The 16152-nt window shown below is 41.3% G+C and overlaps 1 pseudogene across 1 annotated transcript in view; it reads left to right on the top strand.

Moving 5' to 3' along the window:
- Window positions 1-4988, top strand: part of LOC309801618 (piwi-like protein 3) — a 34835-nt pseudogene extending 29847 nt beyond the window's left edge. The window contains exons 11-15 of the transcript in view: window positions 1762-1832; window positions 2192-2345; window positions 3052-3172; window positions 4019-4172; window positions 4854-4988. The product of the transcript in view is annotated as a piwi-like protein 3 (transcript). The remainder of the gene's footprint in view (window positions 1-1761; window positions 1833-2191; window positions 2346-3051; window positions 3173-4018; window positions 4173-4853) is intronic.
- The last annotated feature ends 11164 nt before the right edge of the window (window positions 4989-16152 follow it).

The following is a 16152-nucleotide window of genomic DNA, read 5'->3' as shown; positions in this document are numbered from 1 at the left end:
CGACACTCACATGACCATGGACAGTCCTGTGGGTCAGATGTTGGGCACTGCGTGGCTCTCAGGGCCTTACAAGGCCAAGATTTTGTTTTTTGGCTGCACTGCGCAGCATGCGGGATCTTAGTTCCCTGACCAGGGATTGAACCCATGCCCCCTGAGGAGGAAGTGCAGATTCTTAAACACTGGACAACCAGGGAAGTCCCAAGGCTAAGTTAAAAGTGTCACAGAAGCCACATTCTCACCTGGAGGCTTGGGATCCTCTTCCCAGCATACGCCGATGTGGCAGAGCCAATTTTCTTGTGATTGTGGGACAGAGGACCCCACTTCCTTGCTGGCTGTCACCTACAGCTAGTCTCAGCTTCTAGAGTTCCATCCACATTCCTTCTGATGTGCTCCTTGCCTCCCCTCCAACTTCCAACCCGCCAATTCACACTGTGCTCTTGTTCTCTTTTGAATCTCTCCATCTTCCTCTTCTGTCATCAGCCAAAGAAAACTTGCTGATTTTAAAGGAGCTCATGAGGTCGGATATCATCCATCTGGAGACTCTCCTTATCCTAAAGTCAACTGTGCCATATAACATCATCACAGGGGCTAGATCTCAGTATGTTCACAAGTTCCAAGGATGAGGACAGGTAGAATTCTGCCAACCGCAGGATTTGATCAGTGAGCCTCTGCATAGGGACACATGAGGAAGCACTTAGGATATACGTGGGTGAAGACACCTATGGGAACATACCTAGTGGCCTGTAGGTATCATAAGATCTTGTCTTCATACATTTGTATATAATGTACCTGAATAAGGAGATGTGCTTCTATAGCCTATGATTCTCCTTTTCTCCAGGGACCTTCTTTTTTCTGTGCTTAGAGTAGAAAATAAAACCCATAGTGCAGATGGGTTTGCATATTCTTCTCTTGTGCATTATGGTATGTGGGACAGTCACAAACCACCACTATGTTCAATGTTGTTTGTGGCCCACCAAGTATAATTCCACAGTATCCTTTAAGGATCTTTTTTTTCCAGTCATACTCTAAATACAGTAACATGGATTTACTCTGCCTTTTTTAGTAGAAAATGTTGTGATAATAGGTAAAAAGTTAAGCTTGCATTCATGCAATAGATATTTTTGAGCACTTGCTATGTGTAAATACTGAGAATGCAGCAGTGAAAATGTAAAGCCAAAATACCTGATCCCATCCATCGGAGTACAGATTCAGATGAAGAGGCAAACATACATCATACCCTATCAGGTCATCCTAATACTCTGAAGTAAACAAAAACGCAATAAGGGGATAGAAACTCTAGACAAACAGGTGATTTTACTTGATACATTGAGCAGTGGTCACAATAGCTATTACTGTTTTGAAGCAAACTGCTCCCTCCAAAGCAGATTCATATGGATGAACCATTGTTTAAGACATTGAACTAGAAGTAGGAGTCTCCAGAAAAACACTGGGTTTGCACTTTGTGGAATTCCCCAGGAGCTGAAACAATATGAGTCATATGTATTCAAAGCATGTATAATTTGTAGTTAATGTTAACAAATGTTTCCATTCTTACTCTTTGTGTGCATGCAAAATGTTACAAAATGCCTAAGATATGTGAAGAGACCAATACTTGGATCTCTACAGCAGGATGAAGAATGGATCTTTAATTGGGTCCTCAACCACTGATAGTGAATTTTTTTTGGTCATGGATTAATTTCATCATTTTGATTCTGAATTAATCTTGTTTTCCAAACTAATGGCTTATTTTTCTCCATACAGGTGGTTCTCTCAATGCATCATCCAGCAATCGGGGCAGGAGCTTGTCAATGGGCTGACAACCTGTTTGCATAGTCAGTGCCTGGTGGAAGCTGGAGGGCTTGAGTCTATACTGGTGGAGATACTGTCCCCCCACCTGGGACATCTGGCAATGAGTGAAAACATTTTTCATTGTCACAATGGGGATAGAGTGCTAGGGATGCTGTTAAATGTCTTACCATGCATGGGACAGCAACACTCCCTGTCCCTGACCACCACAAAGAATTATCTGGCTCAAAATTTTCATACTGTTGTTAAGTATGGACTAGACTGAAGATTTAAGCAGTGTCCTGAAAGCTACCATGTTGACAAATGAACATAGAAGTTGTCAAAAACAGTGGCCACTTTGTTCCAAGTTATGGTTTATTTATATGTGTTTCTGACTTCCTTTCAGCTGCCTTGAAGCTCTGGTATGAACAAAATTCATCTCTGCCACATTCTACCATTGTGCATCGAGTTGGAGTGGGAGATGGACAGTTTCAAGCACTGATTGACCAAGAACTAAAACAGATGGAGTCCTACTTAGAAAATGCTTACAGAGGACACGAGTGGGTATATTACTCATTAAGTGCAGATTTTGTAAGCTTTACATTTTAGTTTCCGGGGGCAGGGGGAAATATCTACAACAGTTGTGATGTGTGAATTGGAAAGCTGGATACAGAGGGCTTCAGTGGATGGGTGGGGAGAAAAAAACAGACCCTTCCCACATTGTGTTCCATGCCCATGTCAGAGGAGAAAGCAGAACTGAAGCCTTGCAGTAGCAGGTTGTTTCCCCATATGGAACCGCATGATTCTTCTCTTTTTCTAATCTCCTTCCAAACCTTGATGGAGGAGGGCTTGCTAACCTCAGATATTCCTAAAAATCCATGAACATAGCCTGTCAATGGTTTGTACTATCCAGATCCTTTATCCTGGAGTTCTGTACGTCCCAGGACTGGGGATTCCTCTCAGTTCCCTTCTCTGGCTTCACCTGTTTGTCAGTGAAGCCTGGCGCCCAGCACAGACAGTACTAGTAATCCTGACTTTGGGAGGAAGGGACCCTTCCCCTAGGATCTGAATGGCTATGAATAGAAACCTCCTCCTTTACTTCCTGAATCAGGCTCTTGGAGCTAAGACAGTAAAATTGGGGTGTGTGGAGAGATACCATCTGCAGACTCCTTTTAATGGCTCCTATGTGTGGGCTGTTTTCGACACTCTGAATGCTTCTGAGATAATGCAAAGCAAACAGAGTGACATTGATCTTAATCTTTTAAGTGTCAGACTAACTTTCATCGTGGTGAAGAAACAAACATCAGATTTTTTATTGAAAAGGATGAAGACTTGACAATCCATCTCCAGGAACAGTTATTGATTTAGAGGTGACTAGGATGGAATGGTAAGCCATCTTTCTTTATTTTAAAGATTCCTTTTTATTTAAATAGTAACAGAGTTTTTTAAGGTTTGCATGATTTGGACGAGAAAGGAAGAATTGACCTAAAGAAGGTTAAAAATGATAGGTATATTAGATGATAATTTTTTCTGTCTTCAATCATTTTGTTTTTCAGAGAATTTTAAAAACAGACAAATATTTATTGATCGTTCTATGATTCAGTTGTTAGGAAGAAGGCTAGAACTTCTGGTTAACTTTAGACTTCTAAGTGAATTATGCAAATAAGAAAGTTATGCAAAACCACAGCAAGAAATAAAACAGGACATTCATACCAACTGATAGGGAGAAATGAATTAAATTTGAAGGCAGAAACATTGATTTTTCTAGTAGAAGGCATGAAAGGATTGAAGAAAACAAAGCAAATGAAAAGTACAATTAACATAAAATGACATAAACATTCAATATTTACAATAAATTGGTTAACCTTACCACTTATATAACTTAGTTTGAATATATTCTGGTGATTTGCAGAGATGGATATTCCGATCTTTCCCTAAATCTCTGAATCACATTACCTATGACCATGTCTAACATGATAATTTGATGTTTGCTGCCTCTAGGCATCAGTGCATATGCTTGTGAGTTTAAATCCCATGAGTGTTATTGTCAATGATTTCACTGTCCTTTGTGGATTTGCTTTAGCAAATCATTGCTCAAAATTTAGCCAGGCTTCTAAATATAAAGGAAACTCTGTATCATAGATTTCTGTAAATTGTTACTTCAAAGACTAGGTTTGCTACATTGTTTTTCTTCTAAAATAAGCTTGATACCAATTATGTTCTATAATTCTAGGTATGACTTTTTTATTGTGAGTCAGTCTGTGAAAGAAGGCACTGGCACTGGCACTCCCACTCATTATAATGTCATCCATGACATGCTTTACTTGAGCCCAGATGCAGTACAGAGTCTAACTTACATACTATGCCACATGTATTACACTTTTTTAGTAAGTATTCTTTTTCTTTAATTTGGTAATGTGCATCTGTTAATCCTATACTCCTAATTTATTGCTCCCCCCTGCACTTTCTTCTTTGGAAACCATAGGTTTGTTTTCTGTCGCTGTGAGTCTGTTTCTGCTTTGTAAATAAAAATAAGTTCATTTGTATGCTATTTTTTGGGTTCTACATGTAAGTGATATCAAATAATATTTGTCTCTGATTTACTTCACTTAGTACGATAATATCTAGGTCCATCCATGTTACTGCAAATGGCATTATTTCATTCTTTATGAATGAGTATTATTCTATTGTATACACCTACCATGTCTTTGTCCATTCATCTGCTGATGGACATTTAGGTTGCTTTTGTGTCTTGGCTATTGTAAATAGTGCTGCTATGAACATTGGGGTACATGCATATTTTTGAATTAGAGCTTTCATCTTTTCTGGATATACGCCCAGGAGTGGGATTGCTGGGTCATATGGTAGCTCTGTTTTTAGTTTTAAGGAGGCTCCGTACTGTTCTCCATAATGGCTATGGTATTTTTTGATACTGATTTTCCTTCAGATCTGTGAAACTGTTCAAAATTGAATCTACTTTTTGAACCTTGGATATCCATAAAAATTTAAACTTAGGGAAAGTAGATATAAAGGTAAAAAAAAATTTTTAGTTGATCTTTCTCCTAAAGGGTATCATCCGAGTTCCTGCTCCTTGCCATTATGCCCATAAGCTGGCTTACCTGGTGGGCCAGAGTCTTCACCAAGAACCACATGGATCTCTGTCAAAAGTCTCTTTTACCTTTAACATAGAGAAGAAAGCATGATGGGATGTTGAAAACCACAATTTGTAAATTTATTTTCTCATTCTGCATCTGTACATCTGAAATTTTTTTCCTAGATGCACGATCAGAGTTTAAAACCATTCTTGACTGGACATGGATGAGACTCCAAGTGTGTTATGCTATTTTCAATACTACCACTAACTTAACATGAGGCTTCTCTTCTCCAGGCGGGAGAACTGACAGTGAGAGTTTTGTTTTACAATTTACCTCTCAAATGTGTTACAAGGACTTTATGATTAAACATGCCTGAATATTCTGTACTCCAAGCAATGCTGCTCTAATTGTAAAGGTTGGGGGACTTCCCTGGTGGTGCAGTGGTTAAGAATCTGCCTGCCAATGCAGGGGACACGGGTTCGAGCCCTGGTCCAGGAAGATCCCACGTGCCGTGGCACAACTAAGCCCATGTGCCACAACTACTGAGCCCACATGCCACAACTACTGAAGCCCACGTACTCTAGGGCCCATGCCCTGCAACAAGAGAAGCCACCGCAATGAGAAGCCCGTGCACCACAATGAAGAGTAGCCCCCACTCACCACAACTAGAGAAAAGACTGCACACACCAATGAAGACCAAACGCAGCCAAAAATAAATAAATAAATAAATAAATAATTTTTTTTAAAAAGGTTGGTCATTAGTCACATGGAGAATATATATATCTATGAACAAGTAAATTCTACTTGGAAAATCATACCTACTTTATTTTTGTAACATCCTTTTTCTCAAGGACAACAAAGACATAAAAGTGGCAAAATTAAATGGGAATTTATTTGTGTGTAATATTTTGTATGAAAGAAACAACCTATGTATGAAATAGTTTGTTCTTTGTACCTGCATGGGAATCTGAATTTTTTCTGGTGGAGCTGCAGTAAGGAGAGCTTTGCGATTTAAAAGTTGGTGGCTCAGGAATGTAATATTTTGTCACTTTTTCCACAAAGAAGGTAAATTAAGGGCTTTGTTAGCATTTCTGTTTAATTCATTCTCTTGTGCATGTCTAAGAGTGACATTATTGTGTTAGCTGTATCATCATCAGAAGAAAGTCTTGAATAAGTTGTTTAAATGAAGCTATCATGTTTTTCCTGAAAGCAGACACATATTTTTTCTCTCTCCACTTAAAACTATCTTTAAATAGACTTAAGAAACAATATGAGGGACTTCCCGGTGGCTCAGTGGTTAAGAATCCACCTGCCAATGCAGGGGAGACGGGTTCAAGCCGTGGTCTGGGAAGACCCCACATGCCGTGGAGCAGCTAAGCCTGGGCGTGACAACTACTGAGCCTGCACTCTGGAGCCCGCGAGCCACAGCTACTAAGCCCACACACCACAACTACTGAAGCCCACACGCCTAGAGCCCATGCTCCACAACGAGAAGCCACCGCAATGAGAAGCCTGTGCACCACAATGAAGAGTAACCCCCACTCACCGCAACTAGAGAAAGCCCGCACACAGCAACAAAGACCCAACAGAGCCAAAAATAATTAATTAATTAATTAATTAATTTATTTATTTAAAAAACAATATGTGAAACTTTTGTTCTCTTATACTCCTAGAGTGTTTTTTTTTTTGAGGTGGGGTAGTTAGGGGGCTTCAAATACATCAAAAAGGATATGTTTAAAAACAATATAATTGCTTTGATTATAGGTTAATCAATTTAGGTTTGCAATTTGAACCCATCTTATAAGAAACAAAATTAAAACAATTCTTTTAAATATACTGTAATCCAGGTAACGTCCTACCTAGCTGTATTGCTAATAATGATAAATATAATATAGGATATGGTCTCCATGATTAAAGATAACACATTCTTTTCTAAAGCTAGAATTTGATTTATGATAATACATTTATGGTAGTACATTTCTAGAGAGCTACAAAAATCACTTGGAACAAATTCAAAGTAATGAGAACTTTCTGAACATTTCTTATAAATGCAATACAAATATTATTTATTCACAAAACTATAATGTCTAGAATTATAAATTTAAAATGTGATTCAATAAAGGTATTCATGTTAAAATCACTGAATTCAGTCTTGTTATTAAAAATATGGTCTTGGGCTTCTTAATCTACTGATTAGAAAAAATTGTTGCTTTTGTAAGATGAATAGAAATATTGTGACCAGGACACCATCTGACTTTATTAGCCTACTAGTCCTTTATAAATTAGATGAAGGAAACTGGGTATCAAATATTTCTAGGGGAAAGTGGGCTTCCCTGGTGGTGCAGTTGTTGAGAGTCCACCTGCCGATACAGGGGACACGGGTTCGTGCCCCAGTCCAGGAAGATCCCACATGCCATAGAGCAGCTGGGCCCGTGAGCCATGGCCACGAGCCTGTGCATCTGGAGCCTGTGTTCCACATTGGGAGAGGCCACAGCAGTGAGAGGCCCGCATACCGCAAAAAAACAAAACAAACAAAATATATTCCTAGGAGAAAGCTTTATTGTTCCAAAGGCTTATAGATAAACTTTCTCCAGTGTATCATAGTACCTAAGTTTCACGTTACTGAGTAGCTTAGGAATGAATTTGGCCTAAGCAGCAATATAATATATAATCTAAGAATAATGAATTTCCTGACTCTGAGTTAGAGGTCTGATGTGGGGATTACTGGGCTAAAATAAATATCAGCAGGGCTGCATTCCTTTCTGGAGGCTGTAGGAGTCTGTTTCCTTCATTCTAGCTTCCAGAAGTTGTCTGCATTCCTTGCCTCCTGGCCCCCCTTCCATCTTCAAAGCCTGCAATGGCCAACGGAGTCATTCTCATATCCCACTGACACTGACTCTTCTGCCTCCCACTTCCACTTTTAATGGCCCTTGTGAAGATGTTGGGACCGCTTGGATAATCCAGGATATTCTCCCTATTTTAATGTTAGCTGATAGGCAGCCTAGCTCCATCTGCAACCTTAATTCCCTTTCCCCATATAAGGCAACATTTGGGTAGAATCCAAGGATTAGAACATAGACATCTTTGGAGGGGCCATTAACCTGCCACAGAGACATTGTCCAGGGCTGAGCGTGTCGGGGAACAGGGACACATGTGAATGTAGGAACTCCTTCCTCCAATGGGTGCCTCAGAATAAGAGAGACTTAGGGGAGCACCCACTGGAGTCTCAGGCAGCACAGCTCTTGAGCACCTGCCCCATGACCTGCACCCCTCTCCTCATCATTCTCCTCCCTCTCTGCATAGGTGAGGGCTGACCTGTTCTGGGTGGAATATTTGTGGGGGACCCCTCAGTTCTGCCCTGTACCCTCATTCACTTGGCTCACTCTTCCCTCTCTCCCTCTAGGGTCTTTGGCCCAGGCAGGGCTGACTTAGCCACCCTCAGCATCCAAGGGCCCAGGACAGATGGCCACCATCACCTGTACTGGAAATAGCAACAATGTGGGCAACCAGGGAGCAGCTTGGCTGCAGCAACACTCAGGCTGTGTCCTCACACTCCTGACCCACAAGTATGTTAACCCACTCTCAGGAATCACAGAGAGATTCGTGGGCTCTGGGTCAAGGCAGACTGGCTTCTCTCTCTCTGGTCTCCAGCCTGGAGATGAGGCTAATTATTAGTGCTCAGCATGGGACAGCAGCTTGGTGCTTGCATTGTGCTCAAGGTCCACAGGGAAGTGAGAGAAAGACCTTTGGGCTTCAGGCTACCTACTCGCTGCCCAGAGCATCGGGGAGCAATGGATCCCTGAGGAGATATGGAGTAGACAATATTGGGTACTTGAAGGGGCTTTTTAAAGTTGGGACTGCCAACAAAACTCAATAAATCCAGTTAAGGATGTTTAGAATTACTCATTCAAAAATATTTATATGCAGCACAGTTCTAAACCTACTGGGATCTACTTGATGATGTGTATTACATGTATTTATTAATGAAGAGGAGCTAGGTTAAATGTTTATTTAACCTCCGATTTTTTTTCCATAAAGGAACTGTAAACAATTAATGCCAAGAATAGCTAAAGGGACATTTACTTACCCAACTTCTTCCTAACAATCTTTCAATTCCATGCAATGATCTAATTTTTCAGTCCTGTGGATTATCCACCATTACAGCATATATTGGCCACTTCCTGGGGTCCCTAACGCTAGAAGAGTAATGCTCTCACACAGCTTATGTTTTTGGATGTCAGTCTCTTCAATTGTGCCTCCAAAGCCCCACCTTCACCTTTTTCTACCAGTCCCTGAACACAACGGTGTGAGAATTAGAAGGGTGCCTTGGGAGCACAAATTGAGTTAAATCCCCAGTGAGGGTTTGGGCTTGGGGGAAGCATTTAGGACACAGAAACCTGACCCCAGAGGGTGATATCTTTAGGATTTATGGAAATGAGCTAGAAGGAGAAATGAGGGGGGAAATGCTCTAGGTGTTGGTAACAGCATATGTCAACAACAGAAAAAAAATTTTTTGGTTGTTCATCCAAGTAAATAATAGAATTTGCACTGGGCCTAAGTGTGGCAGATGGCGGTAGGGACAGGGTCAGGAGAAGTGACTCTAGATGTGTCTGGATGAGATGAAGGAAGGGTGCAGCCATGTTGTAAAGTTGACACATTCTAAGAAGTATGCATTTGGCTGTAGAGGTCATGTGGAGCCTGAGCTAGTCAGAGTTCTCTAGAGAAACAAAAAGAGATAGAAGGAGATTTATTATGAGGAATTGGCTCACATACTCAGGGCTGTGCACATGCTCAGGAAAGACCTGGGAAGGTTCTAAGCTCTCACCTCTGGCTGACCTTGCCATTCTGCACAAGCAGGAAGTGAAGGCTTAGGTGGGGATTTCCACTGCCTGGCTGAGTGTTAAGACAAAAATCCCCATGCTCACAGAGCCCCTCAGTAAAGATTGGGTGACTTCTTGGTTCCAGGCTGTTAATGAAATCTCTATCCAGTCAACAAATGACCACCAAGTAACCAAACAGGGACGACAGTGGTCACACACGACACAGAATACACTTTAGTGAATTCCCCCAGAAAAGTCAATAGCAAAAAAACAACAAAAGAAAAAAAAACCCAAAACAAAAAACAAACCAAGGGCTTCCCTGGTGGCGCAGTGCTTGAGAGTCCGCCTGCCGATGCAGGGGACACGGGTTCGTGCCCCGGTCTAGGAAAATCCCACATGCCGCGGAGTGGCTGAGCCCTTGAGCCATGGCTGCTGAGCCTGCGCATCCGGAGCCTGTGCTCCACAACGGGAGAGGCCACAACAGTGAGAGGCCCACGTACTGCAAAAAAAAAACCAAAAAAATAAAACAAGTACAAAAAACCAGCATAACAACAAATCCTGGGGAAGGGTGAGAATCTGATTCTCAGAGTTTCCATGTGATATTAATTTAAATGTCCAGTTTATGCCCCCCCACCAAAAAAAAGAAGAAAGTAAAAAAAGTGTCCTACGTGGTCCAGAAAAGAGTTGACATAGTAGGGCTGAGACTGCTTTCCTTAGAAAGGCCTGCTTGCTAGGTTGGCCCTTGGCTCGAGACTGGGAACTTGGAATCAAGACAGTCCCCACCATTCTCCAGTCAAAGTGGCTCACTGTGCCCAAGCTGTTGTTGCAAACACTGTGCTTTATGTTGAACATCTCTTTCCTGCTGAAATTCTTGAGTTTAGGTATGTGCTAGGCAGAGGATGACTAAATGACCAGCCCCCAGTAACAACCTCTGGGCACACAGTCTCTGATGAGGTTTCCTGGAAGACAACATTTCACATGTGCTGTCACAAGTTTTGCTGGAGGAGTTCAGTGTGCCTGTGTGACTCCACTGGAGCAGGATTCCTAAAAGCCTGTGCCTGGTTTCCTCTGGACCTCCTTCATGCACTTTTACCCTTAGCTTATTTTGCTTCGTGTGCTGTCATGGTAATAAATCATAGCAGCTAGTATGATAATATACTGAGGGCGGCGAGAGAATCACATAGCCTGGGGGTGTTCTCGCCACCCCCCAAAACAGGCTGACACACAAGGGGAAAAAAGCCCTAGTAGACAGTATCTTCATGAAACTCCTGACAATGGACAAATACTTTGTATCAGCTATTTTTTAAACCATTTTTTAAAACTGAAGTGTAGTTAATTTACAATGTTGTGTTAGTTTCAGGTATACAGCAACAAGATTCAGTTTATATATATATATATATATGTGTGTTCTTTTTCAGAATCTTTTCCATTATAGGTTATTATAAGATATTGAATATAATTCCCTGTGCTATACAGTAGGTCCTTCCTATTTATCTACTTTATATATAGTAGTGTGTATATGTTAATCCCAAACTCCTAATTTATCTCTACTCCCTCCCCCTGCTATCCCCTTTGGTAACCATAAGTTTGTTTTCTATGTCTGTGAGTCTATTTTTGTAAATAAGTTAACTTCTATCATTTTTTTCAGATTCCACATATAAGTGATATCATATGATATTTGTCTTTCTCTGTCTGACTTCACTTAATATGATAATCTCTAGGTCCATCCATGTTGCTGCAAATGGCATTATTTCATTCTTTTCTATGGCTGAGTATTATTCCATTATATATATATATATATATATATATATATATATATATATATATATATATATATATATACACACACATATACACCACATCTTCTTTATCCAGTCATCTGTTGATGAAGATATAGGTTGCTTCCATGTCTTGGCTATTGTAAATAGTGCTGCTATGAACCCTGGAACATTTTTTGAGTATGTTCAAAGAATTAAAAGAAATCATATTTTAAAAACTAAACAATAGTATGAAAATTATATTCCTCGAAGTAGAGAATGGCAATAAAGAAGATAAAATTATAAAAGAGAACCAAGTGGAATATCTGTAGTTGAAAAGGACAGTAATAACTAAAAATTTCACTGGAGGGGCTTAGATTAGTTTCCCAGGGCTGCTGTAACAAATTACTACCAACCACATGTCTTAAAAACAACAGAAATTTACTGTTTCACACTTCTGGAGGGTGGAAGTCTGGAGTCAAGCTGTAGGCCCGGCTATGCTCCCTATGAAAGATCTAGAAAATTATTCTTCCTCGCTTCTTTCTAGCTTTTGGTATTTTCTGGAACTCATTGGTTTTCCTTGTCTTGCAGCTGTATCATTCCAATCTCTGCTTTCATTATCACGGGGCCTTCTTTCCTCTGTGTCTGTGTATCCAAACTTCCCTGCTCTTATAAAGACAACAGCCATTGGGTTAGGGCCCACAGTAATCCCATATAACCATATCTTAACTTGAGACCCTATTTCCAAATAAGGACACTGTCACAGGTACTGGGTATTAGAGATTTAATATATAACTGGGGGGACACAAACCCACAATAGGGCTGAACAGATGTGAGCAGGAGGAAGACAGAATCAGTGAATTTGAAGACAGGTTAACTGAGTTCCAGTCTGATGAACAGTAAGTTAAAAAAAGGGGGGGATAGGGAAGAAAAATGAACAGAGCCTTATGAGACCTGGGTAATACTATCAAGCATACCAACACATGCATAAAGAAGAGTCCCAAAAAGACATGAGAGAGAGAAAGGGAGGCCATGTGAAGTATTAGCCAAAATCTCACCAAATTTGATGGAAAACACAATCAATATTCAAGAAGTTCGATGAACATCAAGTTGAATAAGCCCACATCACAATAAAATGGTTCAAGGTCAAAGACAAAGAGAGAATCATGAAAGCAACAAGAAAGAAGTGACTAATCACGGGCAAAGGCTCCCCACTAAGTTTAAGGGTCGACTTTCATTAAAAATCATGGAGAACAGAAGGCAGTGGGATGACGTAGTAAAAGTACTAAAACAGGGAATTTCCTGGCAGTCCAGTGGTTAGGACTCCACGCTTTCATTGCAGAGGGGCCGGGTTCAATCCCTGGTTGGGGAACTAAAATCCCACAAGCTGTCTGCAGCGTGGCCAAAAAAAAAAAAAAAATGAAGTGCTGAAAGACATTGACTGTCAACCAAGAATTCTCTAGTAGAGATGCCCTTCAGTAATGAAGAAGACATTAAGACATTCCCAGATAAATAAAACCTGAGAGAATCCATTGCTATCATCAGGCCTATAAGGAATATGGAGTCCTTTAGGCTGAAATGAAAAGACAACAGAGTAACGCAAATCTACATGAAGAAATTGTTACATATGTAAATATAAAAGAAAGTGTAAATATAAGTACATAAGATGTATATAGTACAAACATATAAACAATGTACTATTTTCTTCTATCTGCTTAAAAAGGACACTTACAAGAATATAATAATCTACATTGCTGAACACACAATGTATAAAATATGTAATTTATATGACAATAACAGTATACAGAAGGGTACATGGAACAGATCCACAGATGAGTAAAGTCTCTTTAAGTCACTGAAATTAATTTGGTATTAATCCAAATTAGAATGCTATAAATTAAGATGTTAATTGTCCCCAGGGAAACCACTAAGTCTATAACCCAGAATCTATAGTAAAAGAAACAACATGGGAATTAAATTGGTACACTAGAAAATACCCAGCACAAAAGAAAGCAGCAATGGAGGAATATTAGAACAAAAAGATATAACTCATACAGAAAACAGATGGCAAAATGACAGATTTCAATGCTACCTGATTAGTGATTAAATTAAATGTATTCATACATAGTTTACAGACTCCAATAGGCAGACATTGGCAGAATGGATAAAAAGCTATGATCTAGCTATATGCCATCTACAGAGTTGCACTTTAAATTCAAGATACAAAGAGATCTAAAGAAAAAAGATGGGAAAACGTATATCAAGCAAATATTAACCAAAAGAGAATTAGACTGGCTTTATCATATAAGGCAAAAAAAAAACATTATGGCAATTTTTTTCTAGAGACAAGTAAGGACATTTTAGAGTGACAAAAGGGTCCATTTCTCAAGGAGGAAACATTATAAACATTTTGCACTTAACAAGATAGTTCCAAAATACGTGAAGCAAACTGACAGAATTGAAAAGAGAAACAGACTCCTCAACAATAATAGTGAGAAACGTCAATACTCAACTTTCAGTAGTGGAGAGAATCTGTTATTTCTTGGGATTCTCACATCAGCACTGTGGGGTGGACAGAGTAGGGGCTGTGGCCCATATTTTACGGTTCAGGGCACTGAAATTTAGAGAGATTGAGTAACTTGCCCAGAGTCACAACACTGAGGAGTGATGGGTCTGAGGCAGGGGAGGGAGTTGATTCCCTGGGGATAGAGATTCCTGAACACGTGGACATGAGATCATGCCCTGGATACACAAACCAAGAGCTCTCCTCACTCCCTTTCCCACATCCTCCTGCCCCAAGGATGCTGCAGGGAGACAGCTGATACTCGGAGGAGGTACCGGGCCCAAGAGAATGGCTCAAATCGGGACCCACCTCCTGGCTCTACGTTTCAATCCCTGACCCCAAATACAATGCCTTTCCCCCAAATGAAGACCCCCTGATGGAGCGGGATATCCAAATATGTGTGCATCTCCCCTCCCTTCCCCCTCAGCACTGGATTCTAGCAGCTGATTTGCAGTGAGACTTCCTGGTGGTCAGGTGACCACCCTGAATAACCAGTAGTCTACTTGACTCCCTAACGACTCAGAACCCAGGACATTCCAAACCAACTGCCCACATGACAGTTGCACAGAGAACTAGCATCATCTTCAACTGACCAAACCTGGATGATGAGCAGTTAATATTCATTATCTGGGAACAGGGTCTACTGGGCTGGTGTTTTGGTGGCTTAACAGATGAAGTTTACAGCCCCCCAGGGTCTCACTGACTAGAAACTGCCCAGTCATCTGAGCAGCTTGGACTAAGCCCTGGCTAAGAGCGGGCAGTGGCTGCATGGGCTCTGAGTGGGCACCTTCCCTGCCCAATCCTCCCTCAGCCAGATCCAGGCTCTGCTGTACAAACTACAGCCATTACTCCTGAATCTACTTACTGGTATTATTTCCACAGTACCTTCGGTGGAGTGGTTAGTGGGGGTGCTATTTGTGTCTGTACCCTGTTGTTTGGCCAGATGCTGATTCTGATGTGTCTGAACCACCGCTGCGGATGGCCAACAGATTATCTTGATCGCAGAAGGTATTCTTGTGCATCCTGTGTTTGATTCCTTTATAATCTTCCTTTTCTTCTTGGTACCCAAGTCATGATCCTGGAAAACACAAGAAAAATTGAGAGAACTATTGATATGTTGCTGGGAGAAGACCATGAGGAGGTGTCAATTCATTCCCAGGTCACACGTCTGTTCTCTTTGTTCACCAGCCTCTTAGGGGAGCCAAGTGAATCAAAGCTGGGCTTGAGAAGAGGGTGTTGCAATGTGGTGTGCACTTAAACTAGCCAGCAGGCTGACTGCACGGGGACATGACTTTATTTAGTGAGATAATATAGAAAGGGAGCACAGCACAGTGACCAACAGAGTGGGGGCTGGTGCCTGATGGTCTGGATTCAAATCATACCAGAAGCCACGTGAACCTGGGAAAGTTATGCAGACCCTCTGTGCTCACTTCCTTGTTCTGTGATAATGGAAATGTTAATAGGGCCCACTTACTAGTATTATATGATGAAGCTTAATACAACAAATCAGGTAGACCCTGACGAAAAATGATGGGTACTTCATAAGTGCTACCTAAGTGTTCAAATAGTAAATGTCTGGAAGAATAAGCAAGAAGTGTGGTAGTGTTGCCTCCAGAGAGGGGACCTGGATGCCACAGGGCAGGGGAGCACGGAAGGTTATGGGTGTGATGCTTTAGAGCTTGTGAAGAATATCTGTTATCATCTCCTGTGATCCCCACATCAGCCCCGTGGGGAACTCACGGCAGGTGCTGTGATCCATATTTTATGGTACATGGCACTAAAATGTTGAGATTTTAAGTGACTTTCCCAGAGTCGCAAAGCTGATGACAGATGGATGTGGGACAGGAATGTAGTTGGTTCCCTGGGACAGAAATCACTGAACCCCTGAATCCTCTAGATGGTGCCCTGGACTCCTGAGCCCAGGGCTCCCCTCCCTCCATCCCCCCAATCCTCCTGCCTGCCCCATGGTTGCTCCAAGGACAGGAGGGGTCTGAGCCAACAGGAGGGCCCATGCCTGATCCAGCTGCCTCCCTTACATGTTGATCCCTGACTCCACAGCTGTTAAATATCCCTGAAAGAGGGTCCCTTGAAGGATCAGGGGGTCCCATCTACGACCCTCCTCCCTCAGCATC

The sequence above is a fragment of the Mesoplodon mirus genome, assembly GCF_964341445.2.
Source record: "Mesoplodon mirus genome assembly, contig: SUPER_3_unloc_1, whole genome shotgun sequence".
Classification (NCBI taxonomy): domain Eukaryota; kingdom Metazoa; phylum Chordata; class Mammalia; order Artiodactyla; family Ziphiidae; genus Mesoplodon; species Mesoplodon mirus.
The sequence above is the reverse complement of the archived record's forward strand: the minus strand, read 5'-3'. Positions and strand labels throughout refer to the sequence as shown.